Source organism: Hirundo rustica, chromosome 7, assembly GCF_015227805.2.
Source record: "Hirundo rustica isolate bHirRus1 chromosome 7, bHirRus1.pri.v3, whole genome shotgun sequence".
Classification (NCBI taxonomy): domain Eukaryota; kingdom Metazoa; phylum Chordata; class Aves; order Passeriformes; family Hirundinidae; genus Hirundo; species Hirundo rustica.
In genome coordinates, this window is record NC_053456.1 from 37,865,840 (window position 1) to 37,891,534 (window position 25,695).

At 42.3% G+C, this 25,695-nt stretch overlaps 1 long non-coding RNA gene across 9 annotated transcripts in view; it reads left to right on the forward strand.

The window, feature by feature from the left end:
- Positions 1-1,935: 1,935 nt before the first annotated feature.
- The window catches only part of LOC120755447 (uncharacterized), a 34,506-nt gene continuing 10,746 nt past the window's right edge, over positions 1,936-25,695 (forward strand). For 3 of the 9 annotated variants that reach the window (XR_005701769.2, XR_005701770.2, XR_005701771.2), the window contains exons 1-2: positions 2,059-2,167; positions 2,575-2,669. This is a non-coding gene — a long non-coding RNA (uncharacterized LOC120755447). Of the gene's footprint in view, positions 2,168-2,574; positions 2,670-18,123; positions 18,234-18,852; positions 18,923-19,615; positions 21,836-25,695 lie in introns of those variants that run through there. The other 6 variants (XR_009208056.1, XR_009208057.1, XR_005701773.1 and 3 more) reach the window with 6 other exon arrangements.

A 25,695-nucleotide genomic window follows, 5' to 3' on the forward strand; every position in this document is an offset into this window, starting at 1 on the left:
AACAGCAGGACCAGTCTTCTACCATGTTATGCAGAAGTTGGGCTGTTTAGGAAAATAACAAGATGTTGAAAGAACCATTAAAATAGCAAGGAATGGTAGCAATTTTTGGTAGCATTACTGGCAAGGACTGTCTGTGAGAAATGTGACAAATTTGGTTCCATAGTGTCTCTTTGTCTGGTGCAGAGCCTCTGATATTTTGATTCTAACTGAGAGTAAAATGCATATTTCCAAGATAATTTTCAACTCTCCTCCATGAGGTGGTGGGGATTGTTACTAAAATAATAAACCCATAAACCAATCTGACGGGGACACACAAGTTCTTGGGGACTGTGAGGAAAAAATTCTGGCTGAGAATACTTGTCTGTGCAACTTCACTGGACACTGAGTACAAGCTTCTGCAAATCCAGCATCATTTCACTGGTGTGAAGTACTGCAGGGTTAGTGGTTGGACTTGATGATCTTCAAGGTCTTTTCCAACCTAACTGGTTTATGACTGCAAAGTAGTAATTTTGCCTTGCACCAGATGAGTCAGTGGCCTCAGTCCTCCCTCTGGTGAGGATTTCCTACGTTCTTCTGGAAACAATCATTCCTGCAGCTCTGTGGATACATTTTCCTCTCAAAGCCCTTTTGTCTGTGCAGCCGTGGGATGGGCCCCTTGTGCAGCCTTCCTTTGGCCCTTCCTAGAGCACATTTTAGGAGAGAGTTATTTTTGTCTGCAGATTAACAAGAAAAAACCCTCTCTATATCTTCCATGATCTATTGCCCTAGAAAATTTACAGCTACTTATGCGCTAGCTGTATAAAGTCCACGATAAAGCTGCTGATGGAGGTGAAGGTGCTCCGTGGAATTCCCGAGCTCAGAGGCTGTGCTGCCATACCCTGCCCCACCTGGGAGCTGCCTTCGTCTAAAACGTGCCTGTCTCGGACCAGGAGGCTGCCACCCCCACATCTGGACACATCTGTGTAGCAGATGATGTGGGATGCTCCTGAGCCAGTAACCTGGAAATATCACCTGTGGTTCCCTTCCAGCCATGCAATCAACCTTGGTGCTACTGAAACAGAGAGAGTTTTCATGTTCATCCCTCTGGGAGCTGGATATGCTGCTTAGAAAGTGATGGTAGTGTCCAGGAGAACGAATAAATCTTTTTGTCATACTTTTTCCTTGCTGGATTTTCCTTTCCCAGCTTTTCTTAGTGGGAGGATGGTGAAAAATCTGGCTGTACAGCTGTTTTCTTTTGCAAATGAGAGTTGTCATTTCACAAATTACAACTTAATTTGGCCACGCCCTTCCTGTAAATGAGTGATAATTAAAATCAAATGGGTGGTAATATTCATAAGAGGAACACTAATGGTTTTAAAGGGTGTGATTAGAAATAAATGGATAAATAGGATGAAAAATAAATTGGGTGAGGAGTGTGATTTGAAATGGAGAGCCCCTTCCTCCAATATATTCAGGGGAAAGGAAAGGAAAAAGGAAAGGAGCCTCCAATATATTTGGGGTAAAGGAAAACTGGCTGGAAATATCGGGTCAAAGCAGAGTTTCGATGGAAAATGTTGATCTTTCTCAAGCCCTCATGATATGGCTTTGGTGGACAAACCCCTGTGCATGATAGGGGGCTTAGACAGCAGAGCCAAAGGGAGAGCAGCGCAAGAGGCACTGAATCTTTGCCTCTCAGATATAACATTTTAGCGTGTACTGAACAAAATTTGAACCAAATTAAGCTTTGAATTAACTGGGCCTTTTCAGTTGTTTGAAAAGGGAAGGAGAAATAAATTAACCTCAGCTCCTGTCAGCCTGGAGCCCAGCGTTTATGCCCAGCTGCAGCAGAAAGCTGAAGCTTGTCAGCTCATTAGCGAGCTCATTTGCAGGCTCATTACTGGGGTGGCAACTGGACAGAAGGAGGGGAGGTCTCCAGGTGGATTCCATGGTAAGCACCACGTGGTTGCTGTTCACAACTTTTAAATGGAGGAGACGCTCTGCAGCTGGTACTTTATCCGGGAGAGTCTCATCTAGGTGATTTCCGTGTTGGAGTAAAATTGTTTGTGAGTCTTGGTTTGGAAAGAATATTCCTGGAAAAGGCTCTGGTGTCCTTTTCCCCTGGCTTTCTATTGCTTGATCTAACTCTAGGAAGCTTCCTCCATGCACAAAAGTGTAAAGACTTCTTATAGTGAGCTATTTTTTTTATTTTTATTTTTTTCTGAAGAACAACCTGTGTTGCAGAATCTGCTGTCTGTGTGTGAAAGGGGGTTTTTAGGTGCTGACTATTTTGCTTTGTTCTGATTATTCACCACTCTCCTCAAAAACTCAAAAGTACTGCAGAGAGCTGAGCTGGCTGTTTAAATCTCCTTTATGATCAGGAGGATGTTTTAAACAGGGAACATTCAATCTCTTGCTGCTTTTTGTGCTGCCTGTGTTTTCTGCAGCTACTAACCGGGGGTGACTGGAACAAACCCTTGGACTCCTTTAGCCCTGCTTGCTTTGAGTGCCTCTGAAGTGAGAGACTGGCTAAAAACCCCTGTGAAGACCAATTATGAAAGTGATTTAAAGGTGGTTTTTTTGTGTGCTCTCTTTCAGTGGCTTCCTGTGCATGAATTTGCACTTGATATCAGCAAGTGCTCAACTACAGCTCTGTGACTGAACAAAGAGAGCAGCCTCAAGGTTTTTGGCCGGTAATGCCTTTTGTCAAGTTTTGGGTAGTCTTTATGGATTTTTTTTGGTGTAGTTTCTATGACTTCTACAGCTAAGACAATTATTCTTGTAGTTGATGTGCAAAAGGTTAAAAAAAAGAGCTGCATAAATGCAGGTATTCAGAAGCAGCTCTCCATGTTTTCATGTGAAGAACCTGAGACCATTCATGGTACAGAAGCCTGAAGACAGCATGTCCTTGTGTGTGGGAAATGGGCAAGGGGGTGGTCAATGATTGACCATGGAGATACTGTTTCACCAGAAATGTTGCCCATGATGTTCTTGAGATAAGGGCTTTACAAATATGGGGGCTTTTTTCCTTGCTTTTTCCCCAGCCGAGGTAATGGAGTTGCTTTCTCTGCACATTTCATGCAGTGCTTGAAAACTTCCTGTTAGTAAAAAGAAGAAAAGCGAAATTTATTTCTTTTTCGTTAAAAAAAATCTTCAGTTTGTGGCCTGTATGACAATGAAACAAATTTCTTTGAAAAACAAGTGTGGAGTATAAATAGGAGTTTACAATATTTTGTCAATTATCCCAATTCTAGTGGTTTTTTTAAAAAATGTTTTAGCCTCACTCCTTTGTTCTCGTAGGCAAACGGTGAAAGCCTTGTTTTCTTATATGGAGAAGTGTTAATATTTCCACAGAAACCACTGAGAATGCTTTTGTAAGGAGGTCTAGACGGAGTGATCCTTCCCTTTCTGAGCAAAGCACAGAGGTCCAGCCTGAGACAAAGACTGGCTTGTTCATGGAGGCTGGCACAGAGAGCAGCTGGAGGAGTTAAGGGTTAGAGGAACCCTGCTATTTCTTCTGTCTTCCACTCAGACTCACCTATCTTGTATGCTTTTGGTCCCTTGGGGAACAGGCAGAGTGAAGTCCTAATGTAAACCACTATTTCTTCTCAATCCTGTTGTCCACTGCCTGTTTGGGGGACTATATATGGTAAAACTAAATAGATAACGGGCAGTATTTGTAAATAATCTCTTAAAGATGAACAGCATAGTTCCCATCTGGGTTATCTGTGCACAAGGAGCTGTGCTGTAAAGTCTTGTCCGAGTTTGTGACTATTTGTTGGTGTTGTATTTGCCTGTGGTCGTGGTCATTACAAGCTAGTGGGAAACTTATCCCTGAGTTGATAGATTTTGGGCAAGAAGTCAACTAAATCACCAATTCTAATACCTCCTGTGTATCGTGGAGTTCTAGGATCCCTCCTGAAGATTTATGGCCTCACCCTGCCTTGCTCCTGGCTTCTACAGCTCTGGCAAGGCCGGCTGTTAAGGGCTCAGCAGGAAGTGAAGTGTGAACCGTTGTCATGTTGAGTTTCACCCGTTTAAGCTGAAATGCTGTATTGGTACTTTTATTCCAGGCCAGGCAATTCCAAATGCTTGTGCTGCACTTAGCTGCAGCAATCAGTGTCTTTGGGCTTCACCCTGCAGCTCTCCCCCACAGTGAAATGAATCCTTTGAGCTGCTGCCAGATGGTGGGGTGGGTTATCAGCTTCAAGCTTTTGAAAGCAGTGTTCAGCTCACAGCCTGGGGAGGTTACAAGCTTGATAGAATTAAGTATTATTCTTTTTTTTTTAAACTATCTGAGAGTCCGGTCTGTGTTGAGAGTTGGTTTGAGGTTTTGTGTGTGCAGGCAGTAGCTGGCTGGAACAACAGATACTGGAGCTTGTGCTGTTTCTGCAGTGATGGCAGACTAAAATCTCCCTGTCATAAGGAATTGGGAGATTGGGCTATGGTCATCCACATGTTATCCCTGATCCCTACAGCTGCCTCTGGCTTTACACCCAGGCCAAAGATTCCTCATTTTCCGAACAGTGGCTGAAATGCATTGTCCTTGCACCACACCGACAGCAGAGGCAGACAGGCTGCACTCTGTGGCCCAATATTCCTCATTTTCCCTCCACTATTTGAATCATCCTAATATTACTGCTCTGAAATATGTTTATTTCTTCTTTCTTGGCCATCCCTTTAGTTTTTTTGCTTTGAGTTTGTTTGTTTGTTTTTTCCTGGCTTATTTGCTGATTCTGCAACTGGAATATCAGTGCTACTTTTGAGCAAGCACAAATTCCACTCTATGGAAAGTTATCAGTGCAATTAATTCCTTTGCATATGTCTGAGATCTACGTCTTTGAAGCATTGAATGATAAATACAAGACTAGAAGAGCAGTATCTGCCATGACTTCTTTGAACATAAGTATTTTAAGGTTCTACTCCTAGGTTACAAAAAGGCAACCGTTTATTAAGGGTTATGTATCTCTCTCAAAAGCCTGGATAGAAATATGATCTATGGATACGCATTCTTCTTGTCTGGCTGAAACCTGCAGGGCAGCAAGTTGGTGTCTTCAATGGAGACATTGCCTGGATAATTACCACCCTGAGACATGGCCAGGAGAAACTCAGATACAAAGCTTTATAAAGATGTCTTTACACCTTTGAGTTATAATTTTTTCTTCTTGGTTTATTGATCAGAAATCATTGAGGTGGGGAAACCATACAACACTGAAGCTGAAGTAATAAGATGGAAGCTGGGGTTTGTGTAAGGAATATAAAGCTTGTGCTGCTGAACACTTATTGACACACAAACAATGGTCTCTCAGCAGTGGGGAGGTGCTGATCTCTGGGAGTCCTGACTGCTCTTCCCAGAGCACTCTGCTCCACAGAGCCCTGGGCTGGTAGCTTGGGAAGCAGCTCTGGAGAGCACATGTGGCAGGAAGCCTTCTGACAGAAAGCTTCCACACAAAACAAATTTATTTTAACAGATCCAAAACTTTGATGGTAAAATGCTGGCATGGTGTAGCTCTGTCATGTAAGCAAACAAAGATGAAGCATTTCCTTTCACAATAATGCTTTCACTGGGAATATGTTGAGTTACGGTATTATCAAGCTTGAAAACGCTATTGTTTGAACAAACCTTCTCAATTTTATTGAAATAGAATGGGTTTTTTTGGTTTTTTTTTTACTCCAGCAGACATTTTCCTGAGATGGTAATTTAATTGTTGAGACAGAAAACTTCTCTAATTTGGGATGAAAAGTAACTTGGAAGTTTCCAGTAAAATTGAAATCTCCAATTGGGAGTTTTAACCATGCTCAACATATGGAAGGAAACTTTGAATGGCAGGGTGGGGGAAATGCCAAACCCTGTGTTAAACATCTACTTCCAAGAATGTGACTTCCAGGAATTAACTCCTGTGATCAGTGACCCTGTGCCAATTCCAAGTGTCAGTGCTCTGGTCAGGAATCAGCCTTGCAGCTGAGCTCTTGTGTCTGAAGCTGGGGGGTATTTAAGTGTTGGGTGAAGACTGTGAAGAAAACATCTAGAGAAGGAATTGATTTAAGTTGCTGCTCCAATGGGGTTATGGAGGGAAGAAGTCTCATGGGGGCTTTTTTGGCCAGGTCTGCCTGTGTGGGAGCTGTGAGGGAAGCCACAAAGGTGAGCAGGAAGGGAAGGTACTTGAAGGGAAACCTCCAGGCTGTACTGCCGTTGGTGATTGCAGAGCACAGCTCCCTGGGGCCCTCTCCCCATGTGCCGTTGTGTCCCTGGCCTGCTGTCCCTGGAGCTGTGCTCTCACACCTGAGGCCTGTTGGAAGTGCCACAGCTGAAGCTGTGACTGCTCCCTTCTCCAGCTGTAGGATGAGCTGGCTGTTGCCTCAGAGCAGCTGACTGTGACTCTGCTCCAGAGCATCATGAGTGGGGATACCAAAGAAAAAACATTTCATCTGTGTTGACTAAAAATCAGCCTGCTGACACATCACTGAAGCATGGCAGGAGAGGTGGGAGCCTGGCCTTGCAAACCAGCCTCCTGCTGCCCTCAAAATACTGCAGTCAGCACTGAGGAGTTCATTCCCTTACTTTAAATATTCTGTAGTATGTATCTGTCTCCTGGGCCAGCTGTCTGCTCTGGTCTCTGCTTGTCTTCACTGAAAGGCTTCTTCCTCTTTGGACAATGTCAGAGCCCTGTGATGCACAGGGAATGGCACATGAAGAGAGGAGTGAAGCTTATCACTTAAAGCAGAAGATGAGTACTGCTTTCCTGATGATGTTGGGCATTGCAGATAGAATGGAGAGAAATACTGATACATCTTACTGATGTTAGTCACAATGTGGGAGGAATCCTGTACCTCTGGGTCATATGGATTAACCATGACCTGTATCTTTCCTTCCCTGTCCCTGGCTTCTCCAAAGGAGCTTGAAGTAGATAAGAAATCTTCTGAGGCAGAGGGAGCAAAGATAATTTGTCCTAGATCACAAGGTATGTGATGGACCAGGGACAGACTTGAGAAATCTTGCTTTATAAGTCAGTGTTCATCCTATCAGCCACAAAACTTTGGGTTTGGGCTGAGAAAATAAGATCTGGGTGCATTCCTAGTGATACTTGCCTAGAAACAGCATTTTCTACCTCATTTTACTCTGGCTCTGGGTGCTGTGGGGAGGGTGGAGTAGGTACTGATGCCAGTCCTGCAATAAAATATTTGCCCACATCCAGACTAATGGCATTTGGCTGGCTCTGGGTGTTTAGGTCACTGAAACAAACCAGTCCTACTGGGACCAGGGCTGATGGGACCACTCTTGTAAGATTAGAGGTGAATGTCTGAGTGTACTGATGTGCAGTAAATGGCAAGTTTGTTAGTGTTTGGATCAGGCCATAAATGTCACATCAGCCATAATCCCCTTTGTGCGAGGGTCTTAAAAACATGTGAAATTCTTGTTTGCCAGTTCCTGATAAAGGAGCAAAACTGTTCTGCAAATTCTCTGCAAATAAAACTGTGTTTAAGCACTTCCACCCTATAATTTAGTTACTTTTTTTAAACTGCTCAAAGTTGATGACTTTGTAACAGCCAACTTCAGTGGACAAATATTATTTTTAAGTGGTGTAATGGTGGTTTGTTTCGGTAATGTTCAGGCAGCTCATACTGGTCCACTGGATAAACCAGTGGAAAGTCACTTCCTAGTTTTCAATCTTTGAAGCCTTCAGGGTTGTACTTTCAAGCATGTCTACTGACAGCGAACAATAACTGAAAAGCAATTGAACTAAAAAAAAATTGTGCTAATTATTGAGGATGGGTCTTTTCAGAAAATTTGGGCGTTGATCTTGCTATTAGGAGAACTAATACTCATCCAGCTTTTCATAGCCTCTATCAACAATTGCCGTAATGTTCTGGAAGCAAATATTTCCTGTGTGAAGGTGCTTTTTGCTCCTATTCTCTCTTGGAAAATCTTTGAATAGGAACTTTCTCACACTCTATAAGCCAAAAGTAATCTTGCCTATTCCAAATGCACAAATGGAGAAAACATTCCAATCCAGTACTCTTTTGATGTCCAAATGTTTTGGCTTGTGTTCCGCTCTGGACATGGCTAATATTTGAGGTGAGGAAGTTATCTGAGGACTGCTACAGAGAGTGGCTCCTTGTCCCTGCAGTAATTGTATTAAAGTGTCTTCTCTTAACCACTTTTTTTTGAGGAAAAAAAATCTCTGGCTATTGTACTTGTAAGTGGATCCTCCCCTCTCACTTTAGAGCAGTTAACTCTGGGTTTGGACATGCAGTGAGCCATGAGACCTGCTGCAAGCCTGGCAGTGGAATTAAGTGGCAGGCACAATCCTAGGCAGAAGTGTGCAGCAGGGCTTAAACAGCACTAAGAAATGTTCAATGGTATGAAGGCAAAAACCTTCACTGGCATTCCAGGAGGATCTTGGGGAAGAAAAATATGGCACAGAGTGCGTAATTTTCTTTTAATACAAAATAAAGAGTAATCCAAAGGGGCTGGATGATTTAGTTGTTCTAAAACTGATGTATTTTGCACTACACTTTAGAAGCAGCTGATCATGTATGGTTTGGTGAGTTTGTTGCAAACACCCCAGGATTAAAATCAGGGTAAGTCTGATGCTGAGTTTTGAAGCTTTGCTTTAAGTTTGGAGTTTTTAATGGCTTTTAAGTTGTTGTTTGTAGCTAGCTTGAGTCTAAATTTTCCTGTGTACCTTACACCAAGATATATCACTCAGGAAATCCAATATAAACCAGAGCACTGAATTTATTTTTGTTGTGAGGACACTGCTTGGAATAGGGTTCCTCACTGCATGGTACTGGGGATTTGTCCAATAGGCATTAGAATGGAACTTCTGAGGTTGAATCTGAAATACAGGCTTGAAAACACACAAAAATGTCTGATCAGAAGCAAGGGAGAAACTTCCTATTAGGGTGGAGTGTTTACTTTGCTCTGTGATGTGTTGTTACAGTGTTCTTTGTTTCTTCAAAGCTCTCCATGCAATCATTTAAGAACCCTAAATACTCTCAGTCCTGGGAGTGTTTTTAAACCACCTCTGATTCATCCTGCCAGTTCTCTCTCTGATATCTACTGTGCATGTAAACAGTTGATTTTTTGAGTTCCATGGCTCGTGCTAAAAACCTGCTCCTGCACGTACTTGGAGCTTATGTTTTATAATGAAAAGGTTTAGTCAGCAGCAGTAGGGTTATATTGGTGTTCTCTCTGTCTGAACAGAATACTTTCTGCTCAGGATTTTTTCTTAAACTGCTTTTGGCTTTGCTATGTGTGAACCTCAGACTATAGATAATTTAAGATAAATTTAGTTCTGTTCCTATTGACAGAGCGTCCATACAGTCCTGCTGCAGACAAAGCTTTGAATGGTGGAAGCCCCAGCACTCACGAAGCAGCCTTGTGTCATTTTCCATTGCATCAAGTGATGATGCCTTCATAGGGCATCCAGGATTTATATCCCATTCCTTCTATTCTCTAGGTCACAAATTAACCCCAAAGAGATTTTGGCTGAAGCCTACAGATGCTGTCCTCATGCTGTTACATCTTTGCCTCCCTGTAATGAAGTCTTCCTTGATGAGATCGTTTCCAGGATGCGTTAGAGGGAATTAGGTAGATCTGGTTTCCAAAAGGACTAAAAACGGCTAGTTTTTGGACAGTAGGGCATCAGCAGGGATCAGGCTGTTGTTTTATCTAAGCAAAAGATGCAGTCAGCTTGTTGAGCAAAAACCCCGCAGGAAATGTAAACTCCAGCACTCGGGATCAGCTGATCCTGTCTGCCGATGTCCCCTCGATCTTCACAGGCACCACTGACTGTTTTGGGCTTGCCCAAACACAGTGTGAGGGTGCTTTAGGTTAGAGGGGCTGGTGAGACTTGGTTCCAAGGTCCCCTGGACTTGGCAGGATGTAGTGAGTGTGGTTACTTCCCAAACTGGAGGCATGCCAGTTGTTCAGAGTCTGCCACTTCCAAAAAGCATGTACAGCTCAAATCTACATACAGTTTAATTGTGAGCTGGACTCAAACTGAAAATCCAGAATGAAAGCAGCCATTTCCACTCTGAAATTGGACAAGAGACCTTGAGTTTGCTAAAAGGGAACACATTTCTGTGTTAATGTGTCTCCTCCAAGACTGATAGTGTAGCTCAGTATGCAGAACTGCTGAGACAAAGCTGCCATCGGCTGTGGGAGGAAGTTCCACAAATCCTGCAAAAAAGGTGCTTTGTGGATAAGCTGCTGCCCAGGAGCAGGGACAGTACAGGTGCACCTGATGGTTTCTTCTGGCTCTACAAAACAGCTCCTGCAGGTATGCCCTAAATGCTGGAGAATGCTGGGTGTACCCAGCCTTAAGTGTTGCTCAGTCAAGGTTTTTAAGAGCAGCCCAAGTCCTGGTGATGCTGCAAGGTTCCCAGAGCCTGCTGAAGTTGGTACAGCAAAAAGAGGAGGGATGACCCCATCCCTGCTGTCACCTAGATCATATGACTGGTCCTGCTAAAGCCATACTGACCCCTCAAGCCACTGCAGCAAATCCCACCTGCTTTCCCCATCTTGCTTCAAGATCATAATCTTTGCTTTTTTGTTCTCCTAACTGCAGGGGGGCTTGGCTCTTACCTGTGGGCAACATTCAGGCTGAGATTAGCGTGGTGATGGAGGAAAGAAAACCTGGGAGAGGCTTAAGCTGTGCCCAGCTCTTTTCCTGACCCTTGATTTCCCCCACCTGATAAGAGCTTCCTCAGAAAGCTCACAAACAGCAGCTGGTTATACAGTAATGGAGATTAAGAAAGAGGAATTTGCTGGAGATCTCCATTCTCTGGGAAGTCTCTTGTTAAAAGCCTGTTTTGCACTTTGCTATTGTGGTTTACTGGAGTTATTCCAGCCTCAAGGAAGGAGAAGGTGTGCTGCCAACTCACGGGTCATTCATTTCCAAGCCATGCTGGGCCTGGTGAAAAGGTGTGCATGTTTTCCTTGGTGGTTTGCTGACAACAAATATTTGTTTGGAATATGTTTGTGGAAAGCAGAGCCCGGGACTGGCTTGGAGCTTCTCATCACCAATCCGTGGTGAAGTGTTAGGGAGACTTTAAGGCTGTGCAAGACCCACCTAACAGGCCATGGCAGTCATTTCCTGCCTGAGATTTTACAGGATGATAACAGGTTCAGGGGGTTATTTTTTTTCTCTCAGCTGTATGCTAATACTTGAGTAAAACGTTCCTCCTCTAGTTACTCAGAAATTCTGCAGCCTCTGGGCTGGGAAATGTTTGAGCATGTTCCCCTCCCAGCTCTGCTGTGCAATATCTCATCCCATGCAGGTGATGCTAACAGCACTCAAATCAGTGGCACTCTCCTCTGGGGCTTGCTAAATTAAGATAAACCACCTCTGAGATGCAGAGGCAAAGTTTTGACTTGTGAACATATTGCTGCATAGCTTGTGTTGTGCTTTTTGCCTGGGGAAATGATGTAAAGTCTAGTCCTGGTGAAGTTTTAACTTAGGCTGTTGTGTTCTGCCTCCCTTGAACCTGATGGTTTAATTTCTTCCATGGTGTAGAGCTGGTGAACAGCTTTGTCTTGCTGCAGAGATGTCTGCATTTCAGTGGGATAGAAGAAATCTTTCATGCACGCTCACTTCTGCAAATACATAAACTGGTGACTAATTTTAAATAAATGAATAATCTCACTGAGTTGGAAATGGTCTGAATAAAAGTCTTCAGGGTTTTCCTAGGATTTGAATGGGTTCCACATGTAAAGCTTTTTGGGAAGAATGTCTTTGTATAAAATACAATTCTAAACCATTGTAGTTACACAAATTTGCGCTCCTTAAAGTTAGAGGAATATCTTCAATTTGTTGCCTAAACAGTGTAAGTGATTTGTTTTAGGTAGTTTCAGATATCCTATTTTCTATGTCAATTTTTATGCTCTTACAGTTTCTTATGGCTAAAAGGCTGTTTTTACCCTTGTTGCTAAGAGAAAAACACACAAACAGAAAAGCAAACTAAATACAGTTGGTTTAACTATGAAAAAACCTTTTATTTAGTCTTATATTTAATGTCTTTTACTTAATTTTTCCATTTACAATACACACATTTCACAAAGCACTAATAAATTTTTTTTGAACAGGAGCATAATTAAGAGCATGCACTTTAAGACAATGACAAATTGGGTTTGTAGAATTTAATATGTGCCTCAGAAAATGGTGTGGCTGTGGAGTTGTGCAGCTTTAAATCAACTTTCTATGTTCAAAACCATATCCCAGGTTTTATTATGTGATCTTGGATGTTACTTTACCTCTGACAGTGTGGAATTTATATATGTCCCCAATGCTGGTCTGATCAATGTCATTATAAACAAACATAAGTGAAAGGGGGTTGTTCTATGGTGCATTTCAGACTTAAAATAAGACACCCACCCCACTGGCTTTAGTTACTCTGCAAGATGTGGTTTTTCAACTAGGCAGTGGTAAAGGCTTGGAGGGAATGTTGTGTTAGCCATAGTTTTATCTGGGGTTTATATGATTCAGTGTTAGATCTTGCCAGTCAACAGTGAGGGCTTTTCATGTGGAAATACCTGCTTTGAAATTCCTATGCTTTTAAAAAACAAAAGCTTTAAAAGCATGAAAACCTGAAAACTTGGTCTGAGAGGGCATCTTCAAGAAGATGCTGTAAAATCATTGTAAAAATCATGTACAACAGCAATAAATCCTTATGACAATATGTGTTCCAAATCAGGAATTAGGATTCGCCTGGTTTTTGTTCAGGTCAGGTAGGATGCAGTTTTGTAACTAAAATGAAGCATTTGAAGAACTTTATTTCAGCTTTTTGCATCTGAAAATCATCGAATTCCTGCCAGAAAAGAACACTTTGGGAAAGTAGAAATCAAAATAAGTCTCCTGACTTGCTGCACTCTGTCACAGCAACCATAACCATGCAGGTCTCAGCCATTCTTGTTACTTCTTATGTGTCAAATATCCATAGTTTTCTACTTTTAACCAGTGATTTAAATTGAAAAGGGGGTATCTATTTGTATGATTGAGATGATAATCTGATTCATTGGATGAGACGATTTACATTTTGCACAGAATTATTTTCTAGCTCCTGGGTGATCATCAATGTGGAGACTCTTTTTCTTTTCTGAGGGGTAAACTATATTTTTGGAGCAAAGCCTCCCCAACACAAAACTTCACCACAAACATACATATTTTGATGAAAATCTTATCCCAAACCCCTTCAGTTAAGGCTCTTCTTTAAAAGATTACAACAAGAACTACATCAGAACTGACAATCCTGTAGATGAGCACAGTGTGTTGGGCACAGCAAAGTAGAGCAGGGATCTGGATAAAGATTTCAAATATCCCTGAATGCCTTATCCACTGAACTAAAGCAAACAAAAATGCTTATTATTGTCTTTTGGTAAAACATTCCTTCAATCCTGGCTGCTTCTCTCTGCCAAAACTTCTCATCTGGGTTTAGTCATCACTTATGACTGTAAGACTAACAAACGTTTATCTAAACACTTATGTCAAGCCTTGTACTATTGCTTTGGTATGAAGAAAAGTACATAAATTTTGATTGTCTTTGTTAGAAAAAAGCAGGGTCCTCATAAAGAGCTAGAGATGTTTAAAGTGAAATTTTGGGGTTTTCTCTTTTCCTGTGCAGCTACAAGAAAGTTGCTGATGGAAGGCAAACCCCACACCACTTCCAGCCTTGTCCTAGACCTGCCTTTCAAATGCAGCCAGCTCCTGCCACCCTGCTGCTTCCAGGGCTGCACCTTGACCTGGGCATCTCCCCTGAGATCCTCCCCTTTGTCATGTCTCACGAGCCTTGGAGTGACCTTGTCTGAGACTTTGTGCTGTTTCCCATCTTTATTTCATAGATCAGGGTGTTCCTTCCATAGCTTGTTATTAAACATGATTCCAGCTGTTACAGGCATTTCTCCAGCCCCAAACACTTGCAGAATAGTCTGTGTATTCCATAAGAAGTCCAAAGACACAGTGGGTCCAGTCTTCCTACTGTTGTTATGTAAGGAGCAAAATAGAAAAATATCAAGAATGATGTTGTCTGGCTTTTTAGACCATGTTCCTGAGGTTTTTGATTTCTATCCAGCTATGGTCAAATAATCCCTTGTTCTTGCAGATGAGCAGTGAATTTCCAGTAGGGATGCTCTTAGAAGACTGGTAAATCCACATGTAGTTTCATCTGTTCCACACACTTCTCCTTGCTTTCTGCCAGCCAGTGTTTCTCTTGAACACTTGGATTTTCTGTAGAAAGCCATCCTTGTCCCAATCTGAAGCTTCTTGTTTTTCTTTCCTGATGTCCAAATGTTTCTCTTTAGATATTACACACTCCCTTATCAGGTGCTTAAAACATAAAAGAAAGTTCTGTTCTTAAACTCTGTATAATTATCAAAAAAATCAAATTGCTGATATTTGATCAATTTTTAAATGTGAGTTTTGAATATTACTCAACATAGGTGGAGCAACTTAGCTGTAAACTGTAATCTCCTGCTCTGAGGATACCTGGGAGTTCCCTACTAGGGAGAGTTTTTGTAAGTGGTCTAAGCTGAGGAAAAGCTGAAGATCAGATTTTTAGAATTCCAGGCCAATCAGGCCTGAAGGTGCTTCTGAGTGTATCTGGGGACAGTAGAAGTGTTTCATGCTGGATGCCCATCTGCCTTTAGTGTTTTTTGAATGCTCTTAAAAACACTTGGCTTCTCTGTCATATGAAGGTCAGTTCCATCCTGTGGTCATTGGTTTCGGTATGCCCAAACTAGCATCCACCTAATAGCTAAATAATCAAACTTCAGGAGGGATGGTTTGATGGATCTACACTCCTGGGGCATCCACTGGGTGGTTTCCCTGTGCTCCTGCATGCTCAGCCGAGCTGGCTCCAAGGCCTCTCCTGCACTACACTTCTTGTATTAATATTTTCAGTGTTCCTGTATATTTAACCAGTATAATACAGGCAGGACTCCTTTTTCTGTAGCACTCATACTAGACAAATTGTGCCATATTTGGAGCCTGTGGTCTTTATTTACTGCACTTCTGTACCAATAAATCCCAATGTGATGCTGAACTCTGAATTAAGGAGGAAATTAGCATTCCTTTTCACTAGATGCTGTCAGCTGTACTTCATGCTGCTGAGCTGTATTTCACACGGAGAAAGCTGTGGCAGTGGCTGGGTGGGCTAAAGAGCTCTGTTCTGCTCTGCTGCCTGGGGCATGGAGAAGTGCTGAGCTGTACCTCTCCCACACCATCCTGGCACAGGCAGCTCAGTATTTGACAGCAAATTGTACCAGGTGTGGAGAAAACAGGCTGAGGATGGCAGAGACTTTACATCAGTCTGGCAGCTCTGCCTTGGGCATCTCTAAATGCACTGGCAGCCATGGCTTTCTTCCTTTGGGTTAAGCTGTTCCTAAATGTTTGGACTTGCAGGGATACCATGCAGCTGTTGCCTACCCCTTGTCTTGCAGAGCAGCATGTCTCTCCTCACAACGTCCTTTTTCAACAAGATATCAACAGTCTGAGAGCAAGAAAAGAGATGTTCCAGATTCCTCCATTTCTGAGAACTGTTGTGATACACACTTATATAACGTGGATACATTCAAAGTCTATAGGGTATTGTCTGAATCTGGGAGGGTGAGAGATCACACATGACACAGGATGATCTCATCTGGCTGTCAGGAATATGTTTCTTTCTACCCATCTGCTTGTTTAACCCTGGGGTTAAGAATTATCAACAAAAAAACCCAAAAAACCCAGCTGCAGAGTGCCCAAGATGTGAACTGGCTTTATATGTGACAAACAAACCAATCAGTTGGAAAAAATGAATAAAATACTTTAAAGACAGAGCTAGAGCCACTGAAACCGCATCAGGTTTTGGGGAGAAGTTTCCAGACTGGTATCAGCTCTCAATACTTTTGATTTCAGTTGTGATAAGATGTGGCTGAGAGGTTGGAGTTCAGCTTGACTGTTCTTAATAGTGCCAAATATCACAGACTGCGGTACCAGTCTAAAGATGACCTTGGGATTTTAGCTCTGCTTATTTTTCAGTTTTTGAGCTGAATTCTACTTTTTGGGGGAAAGCAGACAAACAGCTAAAACCTCCAGACTTTGATTGCTAGGTGAGTTGGATTTGGAATAAAACTTACTTGGGAGATCTTGATGTCTCCGGTTCAAATGTCAGAGTAAAGGACTTCAGCAGGGTGAAACTTCCTGACACATCTCTCCAGAGTGGGTGTACCTTTTGTTACAACAAAACCAACCAACAAAATTCTAAAAAAGCCCAGTTATCTAAGAGAACAGGAAGAGAATAAATCTATTTAGTGCTCAGTTCTGCCTGTATTTTAAATAGAACGCTGCTCCTCAGAGGTAAAAGATGTTGTAGCTGAGGAAAGTGATTTTCTTATATGGCAGAGGATGCAGGCAGTATTTTGAATCTGAAAAAAATGCACAATGGTGCCATCAGCCTAACTGAATCGAGGAATTTAATCTCACCTTGCTTAGCCTATGTCCAAATATGAGTGCTCCCAATTTAAAATGGGAAAAGAAGCTATTGCATGGTATTGGTGGAGTTTTTTGGGGTCAGAGATTTCCTTGAGAACTTCAGACTGATGTGGAGCAAAACCAGCTTTGGGGAGTCAGGGCTTATCTGAATTCATCCACTTCTTTTGGCTTCTATTGCTGGGATTTCACTGCTTGCTAGGAGAAGCAAGCTGTTGTTTTCCACAACTGGGATGAGAACAAACATACTTAGCAGTAAAAATCTTAACCCTTAATAATATTTGGTTTATTTTAATACCTCTTTCTTCCATGTTAGGTACAAATGAAACTTTTTTTTAATCTCATAATTCCAGCAGAAGAGACTGTCCTACTTGCCCTTCCCAAATATTTCTTGATAAAAAAATAAGAACTTAAGGATAATTTTCCAGAAGGAGTGTGTGAACTGCTCATGTAGCTCATATCTGATGAATTAATCAGATCTCTAATTCTAATTACCTCCAAGGTTTATAATGAAGCCTCACACAACACTTGAGAAATGCAAGGACTGACAAGTGGATATTTTTCCATGTCCAGCTGCTTTGCTGCCTCACAAGAGCTGTTGCATAACATGAGGGACAGTGCAAGTGTCTCGTTAGGAGCTGATTGAGCTGTCACAAATGCTCATTAAATCAGAAGGTGGAGAATAATACACCTGAATAGCAGGTGTTTGAGACAATTCAAGTTCCATCATCACTTTATATATAAACTTCATAACCACTGTGAGACTCTGGTGATTAATTTCTATGGCAGTAATTCTGTGCCCAAAAGGGAGGAAAGGGAAATCTGTCCCACTAAATACAGAGGGGGGAAGGAAATGTTGCCCTGGTGCTTGTTTGGAACTACAGAAAGGCAAATGCCAATGCTCCCCTCTGTTGTAGTGCTAAGGTACCACCGTAGGTAATGAAACCTCTATTTTTTTATTCTTTTTTTGTTAGAGGTCAGCTTTTTTTTTGAGAAATCACTTAGTGGTATTTTGAAGGGGGATTTTTAGCACTGTAGTGCTATAACTGGAACTGAATTCAGGCACTGAAAAAAACAAAGTAACCAAAACCCAATCAGTACCAAAATTGTTGGTATTGTAAAAGCTTTGAAAGGCACTGAAGGATTCAGAACTTAATGTGAAATGAGCTCAAACCTTTCAGCTGGATATTCTCAGCCTACATCTCTTCCCTGTGATGACATTCTGTTTCCAGTTGCATCTGTGTCTGGAGCCCTTTGATTTGAAAGATATCCCTCATTTGAAGACTGTGTCATAATCCATGGGTCTTCCAGCAAAACCTTGAGGCTGTAGCACTGCAGATGTCTGCAGCCAGAAGCAATTGTGCAGCTTGGAATCTGAGATTCCTCTGGACACCTCAAGCCTCAGACACACTCAGATCTGTTAAATGTCTCACAAAGTGCAGGGATGATGTTGTTTAAGTGGGAGCAATTCACTGTTTGAGTACATCTGGTGGATTGATCCACAGGAGAGAATATTCTGGATGTTGGTGATACAGCAAACATAAAAATTAACAACTTCAATGTATCTTTTGGCCATTTCAAACCTGCTAAAGCATCCTAATTCTTGTTGCTACTGGCATGTCTTAGCATGTACCAGTGGCAGGGAATTAGCTTCCTTTAATGTGGAAAATGTTATCAGAATGCTGGATGTTCGGTGGACATCGGTTTGGGAGTAGATGAGCCCTCTGTGGACAGAGAAGGCGGAGGGTGCTGGATTATTTTCTGTCTTCATCCCTACTTTTTCATGAGGTAAGGGGAAGGTTGTTTTTCCCTAGATGCTGTGAGCATTTACTCCAGTGGACTTGGCAGGTATGTGCACAGTTTACAGGGGAAATTTTACCTGGTTGAATATTATGTACTTTCTCCTTGAGGTGAATTGTGACTTAATTACAGAAGTGTAAACCAGCCACAAAGTTGTGGTACCACTTATTTGAGGCATGAGCCAACTCTTGCAAACGCTTATGGTGGTGCCAGGAATGTCCTGCTTCCCTTCCCGTGAATGACACCACCTTCTCTGGAAGGTGCTGGGGCAGGGAAGATGAATTGAAGCCCCCCTTTTTGATGGTATCAGAAAGATTAGCAGGACTGATGTGGTCATTTGTTGCCCTTTGACTGAAAGATTGTGGTGTTCTAATTGGCAGCACTAATCTTAAAGCATTTTGTCCCGTGCAGTTATGCCAATTTTGGTATATTAAGCAATTTCTACTAGCTTTTAAAATTCTTTTTTATAAATCTGGTGGTTGCTAAGTTGAGTGAAACAATGATCAATTTGGTCTCCTAAAAAGGAATATTAGCTTTGAGGAAAACAATTTATTGTTTTCCCCTTAAGAGCACCTCCCTTTCCTTTTTGTTTATTTCTCTTTCCTAGTTCCTTTGAAGTTCAGACGTTTTGTCGTGTCATGTGATGGTCATTTGGGAAACTCTTGATATAGTGAGAGGTAGGAGTTGAATGTTTCTATCTCTGCTTAAATAAATTTCTCTAATTTCTTCTTAATGAGAATATCTCTTGTTTGTTTCTTTGTTCCCATCTGGGAGAGATTTTTGAGCAGTGACGCTCTAAGAATGTATGGCTGAATTATCTGCTGCTGCTCTGGTTTCAGTGGAGTTGGGCCAGCAGAGATTTTGGCCCAGTGTTTGTCTACGTTTCCCAGAAATGCTTTTCTGAGCAGATTTGCACTGTTTCCCAGAGAAACCCTAACCCCATTTTGTGCGTTAATTCAGGGCAGTTTGTAAATGCAAGAACCACATGGCAAAGTGTAACATTGGAGTGAAGGCTTTGTCTTGTGTAGTGCATGAATCAGTCAGTAATAAACTTCTATCCTCAGAAAATCTGGATGTAAGGATCCGTTGGTCTTGTTTGCCACTTGCACCTCTCTTTTCCCACTGCAACTCTTGAGTGCATAACTCAGCTTCTTGCCTATCCCAGGACCAAATCAAGTAGTTGGTTTCCCACTCAGATTTAGTTTAGGTTTAAACCTGGCTTTTGGGCAGGTGCTCAGTGTGCAGTAGCTGACTTCAGCTCAGCTGTGAGAGATTTGCACATACATTATAAAGGTCTCATCATGGAATGAGTAGGCTGAAATCTGATGCCCACTGTCTCTTGGGGTTTTTTCTTCTTGGTGTGATTTCAGGACACTTCTTGGAAAAGTAACACTCTATCGTGGACAATTTGGAGGGATCTTTGTCCAAATCTGCATTAAAAGGTCAGCTGGAAAAGTCTTGTATGATTATTTGCTGCTGTTGACACTTGTAGAGCAAAGGAGTCTTGCCATGCTTTAACTGCCAGCGCTGGGAAATCTGTTGAATATAAACATTTGTGATCCTTCATAGTAAAGCTGTTTAACTCACCAAGCGCTCTGTCAAGTGAGATGAGCCAAACTGGGATGCCAGGCCCATGTTATTGCCTTTTCCTTGGATTAGTGTTTATTATTAGTCCCCAGTGGAACTTCTATGCCTTGTTACAGGATGAGATGCTTGTCACAGAATGAGGTGACCCGCTTGGGCTGAGAGTGCCTCTGCCCTTGGAGTGACAGAGGGAGCTGCAAGAGGTTTAAACCTCCAAAATGGATGGGTCACAAGCATCATGTTGAGCTCCAGAGCCTACACATTTCTATGGGTATCTGATTTCCTTGGAAGCCCTGTTTTGTACAGGGGGTTACAGTGCAGGAGTCTGGTCTCCAGCCCTAACACACAGCTCAAAATTCTGCTGTTGGGATCAACCAAAAATATGTACGTGGAGAATTCCTTGCATTACTGCAGCTTCCAGGCCTTGCTGCAAGTGTCGGACTGGCTGACTGCAAGTCTTCCTGAGAACAGAGTGAGTTGCTGGCTGGTTCAAGTGCCCCCTTTTCCCACAACTGGTAATGAGTCTTCGCTTGCTCATGGATGTGGAACAGTTGTGGCATTTCTCCCTGCCTTCAACAGAGGCACAGCATGGCCTTGTATCCCTGTGGAAAAGGCCCCAGCCTTACTGACTATGTGCCGTCGCATGAGTCACTTCAGAGTAATACTATTCCAGGCTGGCTGAGCAGTTGTGAGAAAGGTGCTGGTAGGAACAGCTTTCAGAGTGTTAGTCCAACTGGATCCATTCTTTCCTGCTGTTTCCCACCATCTGATGTTGCAGGCCGACTTAAGACCAGCTGATTGCAAAACTAGAGGGATATTTCCTAAGTGCTCCTGAAAGAGAGACCACCTAAAATTCCTGCCTGAAGATAGAAATAGTTACTGGGAAGAACCTTCTTAAATGAGAAGAAAGGTTATGGCCTATTCCTTAGCACAACTTTATTCTCCTTTTTCAGAAACTTTTCTGGGCTATATTGTTAAGAGGTCCTTCTGTTGGGGCCTGGAACACATAACTGAATGCCAGGCACAGATGTGTCTGCAGCTTTTCTTTCAAAACAGGAGTTGAATATTTGTGTGACCCAGCAGCTCAGAAGTTCTGGAGGGTGTGAGGATGAACCCATCACTCCCGATACCTCTTTGGGAATGTCCAGTAAGAGATGGAGAAGGGAGACTCACATTGCTGGGGACAATGTTGTGCTCTAGTGGCTCTGGGCATTAAAGTGCTATTCTCAAGCAGACTGGATGGAAAAATCCCTTCTCTTTCAGCAGTGCCTGAGCAGACAAGGCACTGGCTATTCCTCCTGCACCTGTCCCAGATCAAGGACAGGAGGAAGTCTGGCCCGCCAGGTCTGTTTGTCCCAGAACACCGTAATCATTTACCATAAAATGCCAGTCAGCGGCGCTTCCCTGAAACACACTCTGAATAAATATTTTTTTTCTCCTTCGTCTATTTCTGTAAAAAGGGTCTTTTGATGAAAATACCATTGGTATGTTTGAAAAAACCAACCCGAGTAGTTATTTACTGAGTCCTTAAATACACAGGCTCAGTAGCTGACTGCTGTGAATGCCTCATCTGCGGTGGCAGTGCTGAAATGCCCCATCTCAGCCGGGAGGCTCCAGACGTTTCCTCCCTGTGCTGCAGTGACGTAGCTCTGTTGTGAGGGTCCAAGGGGAGAACCTCTGCCCCCCACTCTCTGCCTGAGCGACACTGTAGGGTGCAGCCAGACGCTCAGCCTTGAAAGACAAGGGGCACCAAAACCTGCAGAAGATGTCAAAGCGCCTTGGGAGGTTTCAACACATCATTTTCCTGGTGGTGCATAGGGCTGGAGTCAGTCTTGCCCTTCAATATCATCTAACAGCGACTTTAACAGAGTTGAAGGAGTTTCAGTGTGGGTTTTGTACCTCTCATGTCTCTGCCTGGAAAGTACAGAGTGTGGGGGCAGCTTCTCTCCCCCCATCCAGATGAACATTCTAAAACCTCAGGGAGAGAATACCGGGGTCACCATCTACATCAAGCAGCACAGTTGTCCCCTCACTGAGTTCCTGTTCCAAGTGAACAGTACTGTGGGAACTACAGCTTGGGTGGAAATCTGTGCAATGACTGACTTGGCAAAACTGTCTCAGAATATGCTTTTTACTAAACATGATCTATTTTGCTGCAATCCAAATATAAATATATTATACATATATATATAAATAAAAGGTGTGAAGTTGAGAGGTTGATGAATGGTTAACCCTATAAGCAGTTGATAAATCCTTGACCTGTTTCACATCTTGTTGAGCTTTTTACAGACTAAGGAGCTGTAAAACATCTATGGTGACATGACCAGCAACTCACATGAATAATCAGCTCCTACTGGAGAGTGAAGCAGGAGCCAGGAAATGGAAATAGTCTTGGTTTCTTTTTGTATTTTGCAAATATAATTTTCAGTCATTGTGTGTATCTGCAATAATGTACTAGGAATGCTCTGAGGTATGGGTTGTGACCAGGTCTCATTAGCCAGGAATTGCTCATTTTTTTTATCTTGTGTTTGTCCTGATTTAGGGAAGGATGAAACACCATACTTATTTGAAGTTTTTAGCTACAATTGTGCCTAATATTTCCTGAAGTTTAAGCTATTTCACATGGGGAATCCAAAAATAATCATGTTTGGAAGAAAAGCGAAAATGAGTGAGCTAAACTAAGTGTTCTGTTCTTTAGGCATCTTCAGAAAAAGACTAAAATACATTGGAGGTAGTACAAATCACTTAATCCTCTGAGTCTCTGAGATGCTTTAAAAATTTTGACCATACTTTCACTAAGAGTTTAAAAAAAAAATAACAAAACTTTTAATCAGTGTCAGTCTGCATTTTAGTGTGCCTAGAGTAGCTCCTAACTTGGTTGCGTGCCCAAGAGCCTTTGGGGTGTTTAGATGTCTGCCACTGACCTAATTCAGCATAAAAGAAAATGAGACCTAGAGTCTGAAATCAAATGGTGCTTTCTCATATATAACCTTTTAGCCAGCTGGTGTAAAAGAAATCATAGCAGTCCAACTGCTGACCTCCAGAAACTTATTCTATTTGGTCTTTACTAGCATGGATAAATAACTTGATTTATCTAGAACCAGATCCATTTTGTGGTTGACTTGATTGCCTGTCTAATCATTAATTTGTGGTCACTTTTTCTATTAATCATTAGTATTCTTTTATTATTCCTCAAGGCTTGGTATTTTTTAATATAATCTTAGCGAGGAATTTGCTGGTGTGTTTTGGCTACTTTCACCACTAACCAAGGGGTGCTATATTAACACTTCTGCACAAGTCACTGGGACCTACTTTGTGAGTCTTGTTCTGCACATGCAAACCCAGCATGGATGAAAATGTTGACTATGACTGTGCTGCTGGAAAGGTGACAGGAATATTAGATGATCTTTTATCACATCTATGGTGTCTTTTCACGGGGCATTGAAATTCCTGGTAAAAATCTGTCAATGTATTACTGTCATGCACGTGTTGAAACCAAGAACCTTTTGAGGCTTAATGATGTATGAAGTCTTTCTGCATGATTTTGAGGACGATTGCTGAAAAGATCCCTTTTGTTGCCAGTGCCATGCAAAGAGTTGGTAGTCTAAGCTGAAGTTCAGTTCTTCACATAAAAGCTTTTGAATCAAACCTTTTTGTATAAATAGTATTTGATTTATATATATATCAGTCAAATAAATATTAATATAAATCAAATCAGCCTGAAATATAGGCTTCTTCAACAGCCTCAAAACCCACTTAAATATGTGCCTGCACTGAAAGTCTCCAACTTCTTGTGTCCCAAACTCATATAACTCCAGAGCTAGATTTGTGTGGAGGGGAAATGCCTGTTTTAAATACGCTTTTGAAATGTGCTGCTTAAGGGCTGGAAATGGTGCCTTTCTTCTAGGCATCTTTAATTTTCCATCATTCTCATGCTAGTGTCTAAATAGTATTAATTGTATTTATGTGCAGTGTTAAGGGGAGGATGGCTTTATGTTCTTCCCTCCCTGGACTATTTTCAGGCCACAGTGGTGAGTGGTGGGCCAGTAGTGGCAGCACAGCGACTTTGCTCTCCAATGCTGTGTTTGAACACTTTGTTCTTTTTGATTTCATGGCCATCCATGCTGTCATGCAGACAGCAGTCATTCATGTACTTATTCACATGACTGCCTGTTCTGTTGCTGTTTCCATGGGAAAAGAAGACGCTTGGTGTGTTCAGCAGCCTGGAGAGCTACATGTCCCATTCCCAAAGTGAGCCCTTTAAGCCCTTTTAAATTACCTTGAAATGTTCTCTTTTATATTAATATAGCTCGTGTCCTAAAGAAACAAATGACACAGGATCCTTCACATCCAACTTTCTCCTTGCACTGGCACAGGGTGCCCAGAGAAGCCGTGGCTGCCTCATCCCTGGCAGTGTCCAAGGCCAGCTTGGATGGGGCTTGGAGCAACCTGGGATAATGAAAGGTGTCCCTGTCCATGGCAGGGGCAGAAACTGGATGAGCTTTAAGGTTCCTTCCAACCCAAACCATTCTGTGATTCTATGATGAAATTTGGTGTATAAATGTACATTTTGAGCTGGCATTTATCACTGTGGACAAAACTAAGCTGGGCTAGGTATTATATTTAAAGCAGAGGTGATAATAATACTGCCTATGGTTACAGGCTTCCCACAGTACAAGGGAAACACGACAAATCCAAGCCAACTATTTCTCCAGGTTTTGTGCCAGAGTTAAGTTTGCATATGTGGCAGTATTGGAAACTCTCCAGAGAAAGCTTTTTATCTGGCCATTCATTTCTATCAGCTCTTCTCATCTTGAATCCCACTCAGGCTGAGCCTAAACCTGGAGTGGCTGCAGAAGCCAACCACTGTGCTATCCAAAATACTCAACAAGTTTCAAACCTACCACAGACGAAGACAAGCCAAGCTGGGCTTTTCCATTTCCCCTGCTTATCAGAGCCAAAAGCCCTCTTCTAACAAGTTGAGCTCATTCAAAGGAACTAAAAAGAGAGTATGGGTTATTGGCTGTTTGCTTTCTGCACAAACATTTCATTTTCCACCACTGACATGAGCAAATGAAATATCACGTGCTGTGCTGAAGCCCACCCACAGGTGGGTTGGCAAATGTGAATTTGCTTGTGGCTGTTCTTGGTTCTCCTGAGGCAGGTTGGAGGTGAGAGGGGAAGGAGCTGTAAACAGTTCCCTTTGCCATCAGGAGTTGTGTCTGTGCTGTGAGGGACTGACACCACTGAGTGACGGCACCAAGCACTCAATAATAAACTTTGGGGCGACATCTCAGACAAAGGCTCTGTTGTAGTGAAACTTTGGGAATTTGGGCTGTTGTCCAGTATCTGAAGATACTGAATACTCATGTTCCACAAATAATAGAAGAAAAATTCTGAAGCACTTCCATAACATAGGTATTCTTCTACAATATACACATATGGGAAAAAAATTCCCAATGCTCTTTTTGAGCAGTTGTTCCAACTGGCCAGTCACTCCAAGCCAGTGCTTTTATGGGAACCAAAAAAACTCTTGGAAGTTGTCTTTTCATCTGGGGAACTGTTTTAGCAGTCTTGGGAACATGACCTCCTCCTTTTGGAGTAGTGTCTCTGGATGTGTCTGCAGAGAGCCAACAGGAATGGCCACAAATGGGGTCACCTCCTAAGGTCGGGGTAATAGATGGGTGATTCTGTAAGCAGCTGATGACAAGGCCCCATGGGTTGAAACCTCTTCTGCACTGTGTCTTGAGAGCAGCAGTTAGTGCTAAGCTCTCCTAAAATTCCTAAAGTCACCAATTATTTCAAGCCTTGAACAGCCTCTGAAAACCTTTGACTCTTCTACTGGAAATCAAAGGAAAGATCAAAA